At 41.0% G+C, this 16,024-nt stretch overlaps 1 protein-coding gene across 10 annotated transcripts in view; it reads left to right on the top strand.

Annotated features, from left to right (window-relative positions):
• ZNF644 (zinc finger protein 644) overlaps positions 1-16,024 on the top strand; it is a 76,745-nt gene that overhangs the window by 20,158 nt on the left and 40,563 nt on the right. For 3 of the 10 annotated variants that reach the window (XM_032695862.1, XM_032695851.1, XM_032695860.1), the window contains exon 1: positions 8,212-8,299. The exons of 2 other annotated variants lie outside the window; for them this stretch is intronic. The gene's annotated coding sequence lies outside the window, so the exon portion shown is untranslated. Of the gene's footprint in view, positions 1-7,908; positions 7,938-8,173; positions 8,300-8,487; positions 8,575-10,587; positions 10,717-14,914; positions 15,030-16,024 lie in introns of those variants that run through there. 5 more of the 10 variants (XM_032695853.1, XM_032695856.1, XM_032695861.1 and 2 more) reach the window with 5 other exon arrangements.

The following is a 16,024-nucleotide window of genomic DNA, read 5'->3' as shown; positions in this document are numbered from 1 at the left end:
ACCCCATTTTTACTCTATGAATTGTCTGCATGGTCTAACTAAAAATATACTTCCAAAGCCTTATCCTAAGTTCATTTTCACACACTTTGTTGGAATCTAGAGCCAAGGGTTATGAAACTGGGACAAATTTTAAAAGTGAACATAACTGTTCTTCTAAGTTTCTTCACTCTTTCTTTTGTCTGAGAAACCTCTACTCAGCATGCATTTCAGGATACTGAAATAACTATTTTACAGTTATTTTAAATACATAGATATTTTTTTTTAGTAGGAAAATAAGTGCTAGAATTTTCTTTCTTTGAGCCTGGCTGAGAGCTCATTAAAGTCTTTGCAGTTATTTCACTGAGCTTATAATGAGATGCTTCATGTTCCTATGAGCTTCACACTAAAAACAGTAGTAGTATAAGACAAGATCTGCCTGCAAATCCCAAACCTAAGACAGTATTTCCTGAGTGATATAATGGCAAATGAACTGCTATTCAAAATAATTCATATGAGAGTTTAGGTGGGATGTGATCTGGAAATACTGGAGAAACAAAAGTTTTAATATAGCTTTGGTCATTGCACTGAAGATACTTTTTGGCAGATGAGTGGTGATGGATGTGGTCAAGCTGAGGACCTAAGAGATGCTTCTCTTCCTTTAGCATAGAAAGAGATTGACAGAGAGGTTGGAAAGAAAAAAGTTACTGGGTAACAAAACTCTCATTATAATAACCCCAGGTTGTAACTCGCTCTTTTCGTTTTTGTTAACATACCATGCCATACACTGATTCTGTACAGAATTCGATAAAAATTTTTCACAATTGCATATTAACTCTAAGACTGTGTACAACTATCACAGTTTTATATAGTTTTTCCCCCTCCTTTTCAGGATGCAATTACAAAGATGTCTATTTTCATGCCCTGAAGATATATACTTATCCATACACTACAGTATAGTCTAAAAAAGCTTTTGTAGTTTTTTTATTTTAGGCTTTATCTCTGATGTTAAAAAACTCAGGTATATTCATAATTAATTGTCTTGATCAAAAGCAAACTCTTTACAATTAAGAAACAAACAGAAGGTATGGCATATCAAACAGACTTTCTGCTGCTGTGATCTTACCTAAACACAAAATAAGCTCCTCAGTATTTCCACATTAATAGTAATAAAAGGCTTTTTTGCTTTTTCTACTTCTTCTTTAAATACGATTATTATGTCTTCCCATACGCAAACCTCTGGTGCTTTATAAACAAACCATAGTAAAGATTTTTGTGATTGTTTGTGTCAAGAAGAGGCAGAAGGACAAGAGGTTGTATGTCCATGTGACAATGAAAGAAATAAGAATCGCTGATATGGCAATTGCCTACCAGGCAGAACAGTAGGAAACTGGGGGGAAAAGAAGGTGGTTTGAAATCCTGCCTGGTGTGTAGTTACACTGGTACACTGGCAATGATTTTGACAACTGAGAGGTGCTGTTCATTTTTCAAGAGCTGCTAAAACATATGGAACTTGCTTCTAAAGTCAAAGTTGTCTTCACCTGGACACCGTTGTCCTGATTTCCATCTGCCCAGATGACTTTGAAGTACAGAGGTGGGGGGGTTTGGCTAGCAAAGCCTTTTCCTTTCTGTAAGGGTGTTGAAATGATGTTTGTCTGAGGGAGGTGACTTTCCCAATGTTGTGCCACCTCTGTCCCTCAATGGACATGTGAAGTCACAACTTTGGAGATGTAGTGTGCCTGAAAGGATTATTGTCACTAATTCCTCACATTAACATTGTTCCAGTCTCTAATATGTGCTGTAGACATGGGTGTGACCCTGATGCTAGTCACAGAGGTGGATGTAGGAAGAAGGGGGATGACACAACCTGAAGAAGAGCAGAACATGGCACTCTACAGATCTAGTGCAGTTTCCTTCTCATGGCTAACACTTTGCCAGCATAGGACAGTCATGGTGAAGGTCAGGCATGGGGCTGCTAGTGGTGGGAGCTGGAGTCATTTATGCTGTGTCCTCTACAGGGACACGTTAAGGCTACCAGTGTGACACCTGAAATTACCAGTGTGATCTTGAAATTACTATTTCTGTCTTCTCCCTGTGTATCATCTTGGCACTATGATGTGAACTGAATCATCAGACTGGGTTAAGCAGAGCTATGATAATTTCTACCTATTAGATCTAGGTCCTTTTTCATCATCTGTTGAAGGCCAACTTATTGCCACTGCTTTCTTGCTCTCACACTAAATCACAATTCATCAACAGACTCAGGAAGAAATTTGTTATGGTTTTGTTGCTCATAGCATATTTTCATATATTAATGCTTCCTGTGTGTGATGCAAATGGCAACCCTCCAAGGCAATACATTGTTTTTAAGAAGGTCAGTGCTATAATATATGGTGGTATTTCCTATAGTAATCTGCTTTCTTGTGATCTCTGAATTCTGTGAGGCTTTAGCTCGGTAACTCAGACATGAGAAGAGAGTTGTCAGATCCTCCTGAAGAGAACAAAGATGTAGGCTTGGCTATTGTCTTTTTAATGTGGGATGAACTAGAACAAAGCAAGATGAAATAAAATAAGCATAAAGACCAAGGTTACTTAATTATTATTGATAATGAATCCATGATTTGTAATTGATAACATTTACTGTGGTGGTACCTGTGGAACAGCTAAGAATGGAGCCTGGTGTGCCAGGCAGGCAGTGCTGCCCCAGCAGCTGCCCCTCTCTGATCAGTGGCAGATGACAGTAACACTCCATAGTGGTGAGACTGAGAACAGGAGACAACTGTGGGAGGCTGGGTCCGGAGCTGCTGTCCTCTGACAAAAGCTGGTTTGTAATTGCCAGCACAGGCCTGGCCAAGGGGAGCAACTCTGAGCAACAGACACGGGATTTTCATACCACTGCCTATGGACAGAAGCCGAGCACTGGAAACAGTGGCAGCTGTCTTTATTATTTAATCGGGAAATCTTTTCCTAGCTGAGAGAATTCAAACACATGTAAGGGTATGACAGTTCTAAAGGCAATTCACAAGTGGCAAGCAGTAATATTTCCTTAGGTACCCTTTCTAAATACCCTTCTGTTGCAAAGTATTTAATTTCAGGACTAACCTTATCTTGGGATCACTGTTAAGAGAGCCATAGATTTAATGGCTATTGGTTTTAATTTTACCTATACACTCTTACTGCCCTCTTTTTGTTTTACTAACAATTCTAAAAGTTTAATTCATGTTGACAAAGATGACTAGAATATCTTGATTTATAGCAGAGACTAAATTTATAAATAAAATACATTTTTTGTTCTGTCTAAAAAATAGACAAGACTATACAATCCTCTTTAATTAACGTTGCCAACTGTATTTCAAAAGAACCTGTGAAATAAGCAAGCCAACAAAACATGAATCAACAGCTCAAACAGCAAAAAAAAATTGGGAAAATTATTTTCCCTCTTCCAGTTTTTACCATGTTGAAATAAATCAAACTGGTCCAATTAATTCTGTTATTAATTCTTCTAAAATTTCAATGGAAATAATGTTGATTACTGTTTGTTGAAACAACCAGTACATTGAGTTCCTAAATTTGTTGATATTATTGAAATCAGTACTATGTCATTGTAAGAAAGGCCAAGAAACCAGAAACATCACTGTAGAGTGAAAAGAAAAACTCTGTGGCAAGTTGAGCAAGAACACACAGATATCTTTCACATTATGTTTCTGGGTGCTTGTTATTGTAGTTATGATACTTTAAAGGCAAACACAAGACAAAATTTATAGGTAAAGATAAGGGACTATAAGCAAGGATAAGGGATTATTTTTATTTATACAACCATCTTAGCTTAAAAATCCCCCCAACATTATATCTTAGGTACTCAAAAGCTTCTCTGCTTTTTCAATTTATAATAGCGAATTTAATAAAAGATGCTACTTTTTCCTATAAAGCCCATTTTTGTCTGAAATTCAGATATCAAGAATCATTGCAAGTTTGAAAATCTTATGGAAGACAAAATTGTCTACCAAGTGCTACGATATAAAGATGAGATCAAAGTAATAAATGGAGAATGAAAATGGATGGACTAAATGCAATGTATCCATTACATGAGTGCATTTCTATTTTGTAAACCATACAGGCATAAATTGTTCTACAAGTGAAAACTGTAGTTTGGTATTTTATCTGTTGTTGTTTTGGTTGCTGTAGACAGGATAAGCAGAATATGTTATTATTGAAAGAAATGAGTCAACTGAAAATGAAATTTTCAACGAATGATGCATATAGTGGCTATATTTCCATTGTGAAGCTTTTTGCATAGAGTTAAGTGCTTGGGGTTCTAGAGAATAAAAGGTGCTATATAAATGTAAGGAATTATCACTAAAAAGTTTTTGCCTCCAGGCATTCTGGATTTTCCTGTGTGTTACAATGCTGCATTTGCAGTCTTCTTTCATTCCAAGTGCTTCAGCTTAGACCTGCTCCAAACCTCCCTCTGCAACTCCAGCTACAAAAATGTTTATATGAAGAAACAGTTTCTAAATTGGTTTCAGTTAATCATATTTTGTTGCTAACTTGAAAAATCCTGCCTTGGTTTAAACTTTTTCTAGCCTTGTTGAAGACCAGAAGGAACTACGTAGCCACCTTAAGAGGTTTTCAAATGCTGTTTTAAAACCATTATTAGGCCTTGTCTACATTGGTGGAGAAATAATACAGGACACAGCCAGAATTCCTGCAAACAAAAAACCACCTGTGCAGTATCTGGCTTGATTTTCAAGAAACCTATTGTGTGGTTCTTTACCAGCCACACACGTTCTTTCACTGATCTTAGTGTCTCACTGGAGGCTGGTCCTAAAATTTCTACTTCATGCACACATGCAATCCCAATTTTCTGCCATTTTGTGTATATTTCTCAAGTCTTCTTAATCCAACATGCAACCTTTAAGATCATCTGCTACTTTTCATACAAGTGGCAATAGAAGTAGAATTAGAAATTGAAACAGGACTTCTGACATCACTGGACATAGTCTTTTCCCACACTGCCATTTTGATGAAATACTGCAGTTAGGTTCTCCATTCATGCCAAATGTGGATTTTTCTTTTGATCCACAGATTGTGTGAATTATAAGTATTTTTTAGAGTCCACTGCTGCTAATGGAATTGGGCCTTCTAGTTCAAGTGCTAAGTTGAGAGATTAAAAAGATTGCTAGATACCTTTAAACTCTTAATAAATTGTGGGATTTGGCAGCATTAGAACTAAAGTTCAGATTTCCTTATGCTAAGCATTTTACCTGTTCACAAATAGATGTGAAGTATAATAAAACATTCCATCTTCTAGAAGTTAATGCTTTTATGGAATTTGGTGTTTAACTATTAATTACAGAATTGCAGTGAGAATTGCTGTTTCTTAAAAGTTATCTGCTAGGGGACAAAATATACTTAAGTAAGTGTGATGACCTTCAAATGATCACATACAATAAAATATATGATATTTAGCAAGAAGCATTGGGGTAGTATTAATATTTGCTTTTTCATGTTTTTATTGTTTGTACTTTAGTTAGCATGGAGCACATATGACTGAGAATCTTACAAGAACTCCGTGGATTGCACAAGATGATCATGTTTCTTGTGTTTAAAAGCAGTGGAAAAACTGTCCATACATGCTCCAAAATATCAGAACTCGATTTTATAAATGTATATTTTCAGAAAACAAGCTTAACTCTCAGAAGAATAATATTAGCACTCATTAGGGGGCTGAGTGCTTTAGGGTACTGTTAATGAAATTCATAGCCTTTTGCCTGTGGGCTATCAGTTTGAATTCAGTCTAACTCAGTGGAGATTAAAAACTGGCCTATTTAATGGCCTTTTAGTCATCTCTAATGAGTTGAGTTTGGTAGGTCTCAGTCCCACAACATAAACCATTCACACTGCTTTCTCCTAACTGGCAAGCTCCAGAGAACCCCCCAAATGTAATGGATTCTGGGGAAAATTAGTCTCTGGTACCATGAAAAAAAAGCAAATAAAAGCAAAAACCTCAATACACACTGGTTATGTGTGCACTAACAAACACATTATTTTTAAATGTGGAATTTATTGTGATATATAAAGTTTATAAATTAGCAAATTAGATGAGCATGTGACATATGTTGGCACACAGCTATACTCAATGTAACATGACAAAGACTCCCAAAGGGGATATCTACACCTGTGCATAAGATCACAACAACACATTAGATGTTGAAATGTCTCTGGGATTCACTTTTATCAGAAAAAAAAATATGATCAGAACAGATATCTGGCTAGTAACTACAGTTACAGGAAATTATGCTGAAAACAATTATTACCTAGTCTGTCTCCATTACTTCACAGCAAAGTCAAATGCTTCTAAATTTTTCTTATGTAAATTTTTCTTATCTTTTAAAAAAGATGCTAATAACATTTCCAGAATCCTATAGAGAATATATGCCAGTTTTATTTATCCATGACTGTCTAACTGAAATTTCTTTCAGTACAGTTTGAAACTGTTAAGTTTTGCCCTGTCTTCAATGGACTCAGTGGAAAATGTATTTTTCTCCCCATAGTCTTTTATTCACTAGACACATTCCTATTTTCAGTTAGGGTCACATCTTTTAAAAATGTTGATTTTTCCCTCCTTCCTTGTACTGTGTTCTATTGGACTTTTATGGAAGAAATTTTTCTTGAAATGCAGAGACCAAATCTGAACATAGAGATGAGCCTTTACCAGTATTAAATATGAGAAATTCTTTATATGTCCTAGATATGACAGTTCTGTTTACACATCTCTCTGTTCTGCAGCTTTTTTCACAACAGTGTGACACTGTTGATGCATGTTCAGTTTGTGATTTACTCTGATCCCCAACCCCTTTTCTGTAAACCCGGTGTCTATTCATGTGTTCCCAGTCTTGCAATTGTGCAGTTTTTATTTTCCTGCTTAAATGTTGAAGTTTGCACTTGTATTTATTCAATTGCATCCTATTTCTACGACCACTTTTTCAAGAGTATTTTGAATTCTTTTCTTGCACTGCAACGTACTTCCAGCTCTGCCACGTACTTCCAGCTCTGCCATTTGGCACTGCTGGCAAATCCAATCCATGTAAACTGTACTCTGCCACTCATATAATTAGACTTGGTACCAAACTCAGGACATGCCCACCTCCAGGGAATTTGCTGTTCCCACTATTTGTCAGAGGGAAGCACTGCTGATGTAATTTTGTATCACTGCAGTCATTTCAGTATGTTATGTCTTTTGGTTGCTCAGTTAAGAGTTCTCTGAGATAGTGTCAAAAACCTTACTCGAGTCAAGCCATAGCAGATCGAGGGCTACTCATATCCAGGCCCTGTTACGCTGTCACAGCATGGGATGAGCTTGGCTTGATGTGATTTTCTTGACAAATCCATCTTGGCTGTAGCTTATCACTTCATTAGCTACCATGTACTTAAAGATGTGTGATTATCTGCTTCAGTACTTTTCTGGGAATGGAGGCTAGAATGATTGACAGTTCTTGACCTATTCCCCCCTTTGGAATTTTATGTGCCGTGTTCTCCCTCTTCCTCTCTCCTGAAATCTAGTGTCCTCCCGAGCTCTCTGACCACTGCTCACATCTCTGACATTGCCTTTATCTCTCCGACGTGAAATCCTCCGGGCCTGGCAAATCTGAAGGGAAAAATATCTAATTCATCCAAGCAGTCTCTGCGCGGTTACCATTCTCCCCCTTTACCGGGGTTTCCCTCAGAGCGTTCATCTGAGGAGAGAATGGCACCGGATGTTTCCGCTTTCCCGGTGTCACCTCGTGGCCTCCCGCCCCCTGCATGGGCCGGCGGGGCCCGGGCCGTGTCCCCCGCGCTCGGCTCTCCGCACCCCCGGCACCGCCCTCAGCAGCCTCCGCCTGCCTTCCCGCCGGCACGGGAACACCGCGACGCGGATCCCGCCGCCGATGACCTGGTTTTCCAGGTCTGCGGGCACGGAGGTGAGGAGAGGCCGCGGGGGCTGTTCGGGCCCGTCCTCCCGGGCGGTGTCTCCTCCGCGCCACCGGAGCGCGCCCGGGACGGGAGTGGCGCGCGCCCCGTGGGACCGCGCGCGGCGGGAAGCGCGCGCCGTCTGAGGGGAGGAGAGGGGAGGGGAAGGGGGTGGGAAGGGGCGCGCGCTCCCTGCGGGGGAAGGGAGGGGACCGTGCGCGTGCGCGCTCCGCCCACTTCGGAGCGCGTGCACGCGCGCGCGTGTGTCCGTAGGCGCGCGTGGAGTGGCGGGGCGGTCGGGAGGCTTGCGCGATGACGTCACGACGGCGCGCGCAGGACGTAACCCCGGCGTGACGCACAGCCCGGCGAGCCCGTGAGTTTCCCGTTACGATTTATTTTCTTGTGCCGCGGCCCCGCCGCCCCCACCCGGCCGCGGGGGGGCCTTGGGGGGGGGGGGCGCGCGGCGTGGCGGAGGGGGCGGGCCGGGCCGGGCCGGGCCGAGCGGGGCCGCGTCGGGCCGGGCAGGCCGGGCCGCCCTAGCGGCGGGCGGCGGAGCGGGCGGCTCTGCCCCATCCTGCCGCATCGGGAACATGGCGGCCGCCTCCGACCTGGTGCGGCATCGCGGCTCGGCCGCAGCCGCCCGTCGCGGTAAGTGACCGGGCCGGGGCGGCGGCGGCGGCGCGGCGGAGCTCGGGCGTGCGCGAGAGGCGCTGCCCTGCCTGGCCCTCCCCTCCTGGCCCGCCGCGTCCCTCCCTCCGGCCTCGGCAGCGCCTCTCGCCCCCTCTCTGGGCCGGCGAGCGGCGTCCCCGGTGCCCCGGCCGGGCGGGACACAAAGGGCTGTGCCGAGGAGGGTTCTGCGCGGTCACATGAAGCGGCACAGCCAGTGAGCGCGGAGCGGGGAGGGGGAGTGGGGCCGCCGCCATTGCCGGGCGCGGAGGAGCCGGGCAGCCCGGGGCCACCGCTCGGGGCCCGGGGCCGGGCAGTGCCGCCCGGGGCCGGGGCAGCCAGGTAATGCCCCGCGGGCAGGGGTATCCGAGGTCACCCCGCAGGGCCCATCCTTTCCGGCCGCCCGCCCGGCGGGTCCCGCGGGCCACCCGCGCTCCGCCTCTCCCGCCCCGCCGCCGTTCGGCCCGGGGTGCGGGTCCCACAGCGCTGCCCGCCCGTGCTGGTCGGCCCGGGAAGGGTCGTGTGCTCCCGTCCTGGGACAGCGGGAATGCGCGCTCCTCTCCTGCCCTCCGGTCCCTTCCTGCCTACCGTGAAGCGGAGCGGCTCCGAACCGCACGGTGTCGGTACAAAGGGCTGGCGAGGGGCGCTGGGCGGTGTGCCCTCGGACCGGGAGCGGTGGCGGGGCTCCCGAAGCAGAAGTGGTTTACATCAGCAAAGGGAAAGTTACTAGATCAGGTATCGAAGTCGTGTCCTCGGGCTCCGAGCTGCTTCAGGATCTGGCGGTTTCTCTGACAGAGTTTGTGTTCCATCAGATTTCAGTGGTGAACACTTGACAAATATAAGTTATATGAAATGCAGAAAGTTTTTTTTCTTCTTATAGGTTGTGTGCAGTCTGTTGGAAATACTTCTGTTGTGGTAGTTTGGTCTGTAAACTGACACATTACAGTGGTAATGAAAAGCAAGCGTGGTATATCAAAATAGGTTTCCATCAGTGTCGTACAACTGGCCCTTTAAGCAAAACCTCTTCTGCGGTGATACTCTGATTCCTGCCCCCCATTTCTAGCATGTCATTTAATTATGAAGATTGTGTCATGGAACTTTGCTTTCAAACGCATATGGGGAATGAATGTGCACCAGATTTTAGGGTAAGAAGCCATTTCATGTTGTATAGATTAACGAATTAACACATGGGACAAATAAGAGGCTGATAAGCATTTCTGGAATTCTTCTATGGAATTGTACCTTTTACATTTTACTGAAAAGTTTGTGCAATATGTTATTTTTTAATATAAATTTCTAAATAATTTTTTATTCAAATTATAAAACAAATTTTAAAGAGAAGATTCTTCACAGTGGAGGGTGAAGTGCTTCAGAGTCTTTGTAACTTAATGTGATTCTTCTGTGTAAAATTCTTTACTCCCTGACTTGTGCAAGTCAGGTGATTTGAGGGCAGAATAAATGGACTGATTAGACAATACAAAATAGATCTGGGGAAGCTTTTAGTGGGTCACTTAGGTGCAGAGAAAATGCAGCAGTTTTCTTATTGGAGAGGACTTTAAGTAGAGTGCATGAAAGAGCAGTGCAGTGTGACAATCCTATTAACTGACTTATAATCAGAGCTGATGTTGCAAACCTGTCTAATGTAACTGCAGAGGGATGTGGTGCAGAGTTATACAAGAATTAACAGTGAGAATTGAAATTAATTATCTTCAAAATATGATATTAAAATAGTTTCTTTCTACTACTAGAGTATTCATTCCAAGAGAATTTTTCTAATAAAAATCTACCCAAGACACAGGAATTTTGTAGAGGGGGGAAAAAAAGTTGTAATGTCACCAAAGTGACTTGACTTTTCTTTTTATACATATATTATTTTCTTTTTTTTTTTAGTGTTTGTGATATTTTTTTAAATTAAAAAAAGACCTGGGTAAATATCACTGTTAAAAAAAAAAAAAAAAAGCAAAGGTGTACTACTCTGATGACTTTTTTTTTAAGTTTCACAATGTCCAGCATCTGATTTATGCTGAGGAACACTAGGAGGAATACACCTAGGAAAATATGGAAGTTATTAAGTGACTGCTAAAAGAGAATTGAAATCTCAACAGGTGACCTGGCTAGTAGGAGGTAAAGGCACTGACCACTTAGAGCATCTTTGTGAGGTTATTTAGTACAGAAATGATTGATTGAAGTAGGAGAATCAGCAACTGAATAAACAGGATATTAAAGAAGAATGGCAATGCCTTCCACTTCAAAGTAACTGAATGTCATATGGATACTGAAGTCAAGGATTGCCAGTGGAATTTATTGAGCAATAGTTTGTGCTTATACTTGCAAGTATTAGCACAACTTATATACGTTTTAATTCGAGCCTTTTTAAGTTGCTTGTAGAGAAAATGGAACTGAAAAAGGAATAAAATTCTCCATAGTAATAAAACACACACATGCTCACACACACGGTTATTAGTTTCAAATACTTTCAGACTTTTAAACAACTTGCAAAAGATCTAAGAGCTTAAAACTGGAAAAAAATACTGGATAGTTGTGTCACTTCTCTGCAACTTCACCTGAGGTTGGTTTGAATTAAATGTCTTTGAACAGTCGCTGATTCACTATGTCAATAACTCACTTTTCTCATATTTTTACATTTTCAAGTACCTTTTTGTCTTCAGCAAAGTTCAAGTGTGGCTGTTAGAGAGCTACCTTAAGATACTTGTTTTATGGATTTCTCTAATGTTAGTTACTTTAAGCCAAATTGAATTAGTTTCCTCTGTACTCTGGATTGCAGAGCACTTTGTATTAGGTATCCAGAGATTTGGAAGAAAATAATAAAATTAAACAACATTGCATTCACTTAAATTGATTTTGAGACTGGGTTAACTTGGCATAACCTCCAAAACCGGATTCCTTCAGATGAAAATAGCGTCCACCCAACTTCAGAGTGTAAAGGAATCCCTGGTAAAACAAAACAAGTCTGTCTTCTTTAAAAATAAGTTAATTTGTCTTCTTGAGCACTCTGCCTGTAAACTAAATCTATAAGCTGATTTTTGATAATTAACATTTTTGTCTTATTTTTTTCTTCGATGTAGATGCAACCTTCATATTGGTACTGCATAAAAAGGTTAAGTTACCTGAGGAACTTGTGAATGTTGGTCATTCTGGCTGATATACATAAAGATACTATAATACCCTTTTTATGCTTAATTAACAAAAAAAACCCCAAAGACCAAACAAACCCCACATACACTTCCAAGCCTGTATACATTGTGTCCCTTAGCTCAGGTAATAGGAGCCTTTCACACGAGCAGCGATGGTAGGAAAGTCATGCCCAGGTTGTTCACAGAACTGTAGAAAAGACATGAAATGGTCACTTGGACATCCCCTGTTACGTAAAAACCGACAAAAATACACTGCACCTCTCCAGTGCCATGATCTTGTGAGATGTAATTTGATGCTCAAATCGCAGTTCTCCATCGTGAAAGACCATGTAATGAGTTTGCATAAACTTCTAATGTGTGGGTTTTTTGAAAAAATTTTAAATGCATGATAGTCAGGTGATCAGTCATGTTACCACGCAGTGTGCAACGCAGTGTCATGTAATGAGTGGGTTTTGTTGGTACAAAGTTTACCCAAAATCCATATATTTACTCATAAGTGGTATTTCCTCTTTGTAGGAGAGCAAGATTTTTTAAATTTCAGGAAATAAAATAACAAAAATAAAAGTATGCAGTTGTGGTGCATTTCTGTCACACTTCAACTGTACACAGCAGCTGTTGGTAAAATGTTGCAGCAATGTCCTTATATTACCAGTGAGGTTAAAGGGGGGAAGACAGTGGCTTAACAGTGGGTATTGATGTTTTGCTTACACTAAATATTAACTGACTTGATACTTCCACGCAAACTTGGTGATGCAGAGAACAGAAGTAATTTTAATATTCTTGGTATGGGAACTGAGGGTTAATTCGAAATCCAGATTATGAAAATGAAATTCTCTAGTTGACATTTATTGGTTGATACCGAGTGCTTAGTCTTACAAATAATTAACTAGTTTAAGGATAATGGGCTATTTAGTAATTCAGTATTTCTTGAAACTTATTCCAGTTTATGTGAAGTTCACACTCAAATCAGAATAAAGGTTGCTGGGCTTAGGAATATTTCAGGCCTATTGCTAGTGTTTAGTAACTTTTCAGTATGCTGAACACTGCAAGTTAATACCATACTTAATAGGATTTTTTTTTTCATAAAGGGACATTGAATGATTGTGCTTTTTGCTTGCCTTAAGTGACTACTTGATAATGTTATACTCTTCACAAAGCAGCTGGAGCAGGGGAGAGGATGCATCTTGGGAAACAGGGTAGAAGGAATTACAGGAGCCTTAGTGATTGGTCCAACTGTAGCTGAAGACATGAACTGAGATCGTTTTACCTTCCCTGTTTCTGGATCAACTGTTAGCACCTGCCTGTGAAAATACTTTCCACAGCAAAGTATATCTCTTGTGTAAATTACCTTTATTTACAATCTTTTACCTGACGCATCCATTTTTAGTTTGAGTAGAAGACATAAGGAATTCCTTAACAAATATATCACTAGAATGTAGTAATGAATCCGTCCTGCCTGCCTTTTCACAGAGTAATATTTCCATACGTTCATAGCACTGAGTTGTGCTTTATCCCATCTCCTTTGCCAGTGGTGCTCTTTGGTAGGGACAGGGATGGGTTTTCGGGAAAAGGTGTACAACAGGAGGTCAGGGGACTGCTTTTGGAAAAGTGTTACGGGCGTCTGCTCCTAAGGCCTGGCAGCTCTGAAGCTGCTCCTTGTTGCTGCTGGTAGGAAGTGGCAGGTGTATGTTTCTTGTCTGCCTGCAGTCAGTAGGGTGATGATGGGTGGTGGTTATGGTTTAGGGTTTTTGTTGGTTCGGTTTGGGTTTTTTTTGTTTTGCTGCTTTTCAGCGAATGTTCTGGCTGATAGCTTGCTTTTTTTCCTGGAGTGGCTGTTCTCTGAATGTTTCTGTTTTTTCCTTCTGCTTCCACTTGACTCTCCTAGGAACACTATGTGATACAATTTTTGATGACTACTTTTGGAAAGCCCTTAATGTTTGTAATGTTTGTTGCTGATACTTTTCTTCATCTTCAGATGTATGCATATACAACAATTTTGTGGCTGTAGAGTTTCAGAAACTGTCTCTGATATTAACTTAATTTTCCAAATTTGTGTTTTTCAGTCAGAAGAGTTTGGAAGTTTAGAGAATTTGTATCCTAAAATTAGACTCCCAACAATCAAAACAGTGGTTGTAGGACTGCAGGTTATTGTATTTATGCTTATTTTATTTGCAGAGAAATCATGTGTTCTTGTGAATGTTCTTAGGAGCCTTCACCAAAGAGACTAGATTCTGTGTGATAATTGGTGGGGAGGACTGAGAAGGGGAGTATTTTTTTCCGACAGCTGTATTTTTGTTGTTGCTATTAAGTTGGCTTGGTATTAGAAACAATATTTTCAAGAGAGGACGGGCTCTGCCTGCAAAGTTCCAATATAAATAACTTTTTTCCTTCACACAGAAGTGCTGGGGTTTTTTGTTTTAATACTGTAGCTATGAGTGTATTTTCTGTGAGAAAGTCTTGATTGTGTGTCCTGTCACAGGGAGTGGGAAGTGACAGTTGGGCAGCTGGCTTCTCCCAGTTCTCTCCCACAGTGAAGTGAGTACTCTGCCCTCCTCTACTTCCTATTTTTTAACATATATATTGGTATCAGTTGAAATCACCTAATCTTTTCTATTCTTAAACAAAACTTAAAAATTGAGAATCTGTGGAAGGTAATGAAAATAACTGCACTGTGTACAAATTATAGTGAATGTTAGAACATTAGAAATGTTAGAAAGTTACTTTAAAAACAGTTTTTCATCTTGTAGGAAGTTGAGAATAAAATATCAGAACTCCCTAATCAGGTACTTATTAACAAAAAATATCTAATGTTGTGGCAGGTTTTTTGCTGGGGCAAAAGGGGGAAAATAAGTTGGGAGGACGTGATGTTAAATTAACCTAGATAAGCTGCAATGAAAAAATTGGGAGGATTTGGAGCAATTACAGATGGGAGGGAGTAGAGCTTGCATGTCTGGAATGCAAACTGAACTGAAATGCTAAGGAAACTGAGGTGGAAAGGTTGCGTGTGTGGTACATAAACCAAAGATAGTAGGTACTGTCTATTGTATATTCTTTCTGCATCTTTGCTTTGGGGGAACCTTTGAAGGTTTGTTTTGTCTGACTTTTTTTTTTTTTATAGAAGTGCTTTGGGATAGTGATTGTCTATTTCTGTGTCCTTTTAAATAAAGCCTTGCATGTGTTGGACTGTAATGACACAAGTGATGAGAAGTAGTAGACTTGCTGGTGAGCTGCTTTAGCATGGATTCTCACAGACCTTTCCTTTTATTAATGTTTTGAAGTAAGGTAAGTACATCACTAGTATCCAGTGCCATGTTCCCCTTAATGCCAAGCCCTTGTTCCCAGACTTTCTAGGTGGTGAGACTTGCTGGTGAAGTTCACCGTGATTTCTCACTGCTATACATGTGACTGAAAGTACTGGTGGATGAGAGAGGTCCAGTTTCTTTCCTGGCATATGTGAGGCTTGAGGAGGAAGAGGAACAGCTTGTCTAGAAAAAAATGGTTCTTCAGGTATCTCTCTCTGCCACAATTGTAAGACTGCTGTTGCTTCTCGGTGTTTTATCAGCAGTAGTGAGCACTAAAGGCAGAATATATTTCTGCACAAGGGAGAGAGCAAAAAATAGAAATGATACTTGGGAGAAACCTTTCAAGTTCCTATATACCTGAAACGTCATGCTGTTTCTAAAAATACCATACAGGTACTGTGGTAATTCATTTTTAGAAATGTCTTTTAGACACTAAAAACAACTTAGGAATTTGCCTTCCATTTTTTATCCCAGTGAGGTGAGCAGAGATGATGATGACTTGCCTAGCAAGGATTTATGTCAAAAATTCTTGATTTTATGTAACCTTAGTCCATGCAGATCCTGTTCTTTTGTGCTATCCTGGTAATCCAGTGTAAAGTATATGAAAGAGGCTTAGAGTATGTGTACTGTCTCTTCTGTTTCTTGAGCTACTTCTGAAAGTTTGGTTGGGAAATCTGTTTTGGTCAGGAAAACTGGCAAACTAAGCATGTGTAGTTTTTTTAGCCCCAACCAAATGAGGTGTCTAAGGATAGCCAGTGGGCTGGATAGACACAGGTGAGGATAACTGATGCGGCATGCTGGAAATACTGAGGTTTTCCATTTGCTTTTATGTGTTTGGGAGAACTAATTCAAATAGCAAAAGAATCAAAGACTAAAAGCTTTTACACGATTGATAGCTAAGCAAAAGGAAGTGAACAATGAAACCAAGTCCACAAGCATTTGAAGGGTTCAAGGCTGAAAAGAGAAAGTTTAATG

This window comes from Chiroxiphia lanceolata, chromosome 9, assembly GCF_009829145.1.
Source record: "Chiroxiphia lanceolata isolate bChiLan1 chromosome 9, bChiLan1.pri, whole genome shotgun sequence".
In the NCBI taxonomy this organism is placed as follows: Eukaryota; Metazoa; Chordata; class Aves; order Passeriformes; family Pipridae; genus Chiroxiphia; species Chiroxiphia lanceolata.
The sequence above is the reverse complement of the archived record's forward strand: the minus strand, read 5'-3'. Positions and strand labels throughout refer to the sequence as shown.